This window comes from Mustela lutreola, chromosome 4 (genome assembly GCF_030435805.1).
Source record: "Mustela lutreola isolate mMusLut2 chromosome 4, mMusLut2.pri, whole genome shotgun sequence".
NCBI classification, from domain to species: domain Eukaryota; kingdom Metazoa; phylum Chordata; class Mammalia; order Carnivora; family Mustelidae; genus Mustela; species Mustela lutreola.
The window spans coordinates 96,275,849-96,279,284 of record NC_081293.1 but is presented as its reverse complement, the minus strand read 5'-3'; the positions used below and the strand labels follow the sequence as shown (position 1 = coordinate 96,279,284).

Sequence of the window (3,436 nt, the reverse complement as noted above, 5' to 3'; positions counted from 1 at the left end):
TTTCTAGCTATGTATATTCTCTATTCTCCATATCTTTTTTCCCTTCTGGTCGATTTAATCTATGACTCTTTTATTTTCACCACATAAAGGTACACTGTATTCTGTTTTCTAGCTATGTATATTCTGTTCATTGATGTTTCTGATAATTCATGTTGTATTTTGCTAGCTCCTCTATTCTTTCTTTATAAATTTTGTTCAATGTTACCACCAGCTCTTTGTAGTCTGTTCATTGATGACTCTGGTTTATTCATCTATTTTTAAATGGTATTATTCTGATTCATTTTGTGTTTTGGTAGCTCCTAAATTCCTTATAAATCTAATTCAATGTCACCATCACCTCTTTGAAGTCTTGCTTTATTAATTTCATGTTCTTTTTCATTTCCTTTCAAGAGGATTTCTTTCTTTTTAAAAAATTCTTCACTTAGTTTTTGCGCACTGTGCTCCTTTATTTACATCTACCCATATGTATCTATCTTTAAAAAAAAAAAAGATTTTATTTATTTATTTGAGATAGAGAGAGATCCTGAGTAGGAGGGCAGTGGGAGAGGAAGAGGTAGGATCCCCACTGAACAGGGAGCCCTATGTGAGGCTCGATCCCAGGAACTTGGGATCATGACCTGAGCTGAAGGCAGCCACTTAACTGACTGAGCCACCCAGGTACCCCTATGTATCTATCTGCCTTTTCATGTGTTTTTTTCTACCATCATAGCCACTTTCATCTATATTTTTATACTTACACCCACATAACTGCATCATCGAATTGCTTCCATCTTGTTTAGTGCTGTAATGTTCTTCATGGATAACTAATTCATTAGTTCAGCAACATTTATTGGGCTCCTAGCAAGGGCCAGCTGCTATTTTAGGTACTAAAGAAAAATCAGGAATAAAAGCAGACAAAATCTCTGCCCTTGGGGAGCTTACATTCTACTGGAGAGGAACAGAAGGCTACTAACTATAATAAGTAGGTACATTTCATACGTGTGAAAAGGTGGTAAGTGTTACAGAAAAAATCCGAAGCGAGAGAAGGCAACTAGGAGGTTAACCATTAGAAGGTTTTGAGAAGACTGATGTGATTTTATGTATTTTTAAAAATAAGTACCCAAGCTGCTTTTTTACATATATAGTTTGTGCCCCATCTGGCTACTATTTCCTCCTGCTTAGTAGGAATGGGTTCTCTCCTTGACTTTTCAGAAAAGAGCTTCAGCTGAGGGCTTTTCATTGCTTCAGGAATGAGGGGAAAGAGGTCAGTGGGAACCTTGGGCAGACCCTGGGAGATAATCCACTCCCTACTCTGTCTTCCTGAGATCTCATTAAAAACCAGGCACCATGATGGCTCTCTCCAAACAGGGAGGCAGCCTGCTTCTTTGGAGGTATTTCCTTCTGATCGTTCCCTAGTTCAGGTTGAGGTCCCTTCCAAGTGGGTCCACTGCAGGGGTCCATTTCTCTGCTTTCCATCTTCACTTTCTCTTCTCAAGCAGCAGTCTTTGCTCGGCTCTTGAACAGAAGCTGGAAAAGGCACAAGATTGCAGGGGCCCATGGCCGAGGCACGGGCAGGTGGATTTCCTCCTGGTGCCTCTTGACTCCGTGGGTTTTTGCTCTTGTCTTCAATCAGCCAAGTCCATGGTTTCGACTCTGGATGACGACAGTAGTGCTGCCTTCCTCCTGGCTGGGGGATCAGAACCTCAGCAATCACCTTATTATCGAAGCAAACCTAAGTGGAGACTTGAACTTGAAAATAGAAACAGAACTCGTGTGTGTTACGACTCACTTTAAAGGCCTGGGGAACCCTCCACTGGCCTCTGAGGACGCCTCCCAGGATCAAGACCCAGAGCAGATGGCTGAAGTGCGCATAGACATCCGGAAGCTCCTGCAGTTCCTCGCTGGGCAGCAAGTGAACCCCACGCGGGCCGTGTGCAACATTGTCAGCAACAAGCTCGTCCATTTTGATTTGCTCCATGAAGACGTGTCCCTGCAGTACTTCATCCCGGCCTTCTCCTAGCCCACCTCCAGCCACGCGTGTCTGCGCTTTACTCTGCCCCACCATGATATCTAGCTAAAAACTGAGTTCATGGAAGACAGCTGGATAAACATACTTCTTTACGTGGAAAAAAAAGAGAGAGCAGTTTCTCTGCTCTCTGTGAGAAACTGAATACCGTCCTTCAGCATCACAAAGTTGAAACCTACACGTGCCGGTGTTCTCTTCATTTTAAAAGAATCCATCTCCGTTTATGGGGGCCACATTTTCATATTGATAGTTAAGGCAACAGGTGTTTTTCATCAACACTTGAGGATCTGGATTTCTATCTCAAATCTTGTTACAGGAAGGAGGTATTTATAAATAAGTCTGTGTTCATGGATGGCAAACTCCTGTGTCTTCCTGAGTCTTCTGAGATGAAAACTTAAATAGACATTTGTGTATAAACCAATAAGGACACTCATCCTTTCTGTACCTTCTATGTAAAGCTTTTTTTTTCTTAAGTGTCATTTTCCTAACGTGTTGAAACTTACTTTAGTTACTTTTCCACCTCGCAGAGTTATTAAAAAAAAAATAATTAGATCCAGTGCACAGATCTGAAAGGCTTCCCATCCTTTACAAGATTTTTTTTCCTTTTTCTTCTGCCGCTCATTGTGAAACACTCTGAAGGATGGCACGGTGGGCTGTATCCTCTGGACTGCCCTAGATTCAGCGAATTCAGAGTTAAGGCTCCAACAGTAACCTTAACTTTGGCTTCTTGCAAGGTTACAGCAGCCTTTTGTTATGTGATCCCATCATCCCAAAGAGCTGTATTCTCCACGGCTTATCTGCCAGTCCACCTGCAAACCCCTCTTTGAAGCTGATGGGCTCTGGGCACAGAGGGGCCAGACATACTACAGGAGAATTAGGCCCCGTGCATTCAAAGCTACAAAACGACACACATATGTGCATTTCTTATCTGTGAGGAAAGGTTTAAAAGGTCACCATTTAGCTACTTTAGCTACTTGATGGCGCCTTCTGGAGGAGCTATATGGAAAAAAAGAGTGTGAACTCTTCCATTTATGTAAGTCACATTCTGTGTCATGGCTCCAACTCACATATAGTTGGTGGATAAAAGCCTCCATTGTACAGGAAAGGTAACCTTGTAAAAAATGACAAGCGTAGGCTTTCTTGGTGTTTTATGCAATTAAAATGTTAACCTTGACATTATATTAGCCCTTCAGTTTTCTTTAAACGTCCTTCAGTTTGCAAACCAGAGGAAAATTTTTTTCTTCAAGTGTGGCATATCTATAGAGGTAATCTGCCTTTTTACTTGTGTTCTCTTCACCGATAGCCACAGGGATGGGCTGTCCCAGCCAGTGGCCATGGCCATGTTGGGCTCCCCTGCACTATCGTCATTCCACTGTCTCTCCCGGAACTTTCTTCACCCTCTCCTGCCTACCCTGCTATGGGGCAACAGAG

The 3,436-nt window shown here is 42.5% G+C and overlaps 1 protein-coding gene across 6 annotated transcripts in view; it reads right to left on the bottom strand.

Annotated features, from left to right (window-relative positions):
* POU6F2 (POU class 6 homeobox 2) overlaps positions 1-3,436 on the bottom strand; it is a 373,231-nt gene that overhangs the window by 146,373 nt on the left and 223,422 nt on the right. The window lies entirely within an intron of this gene.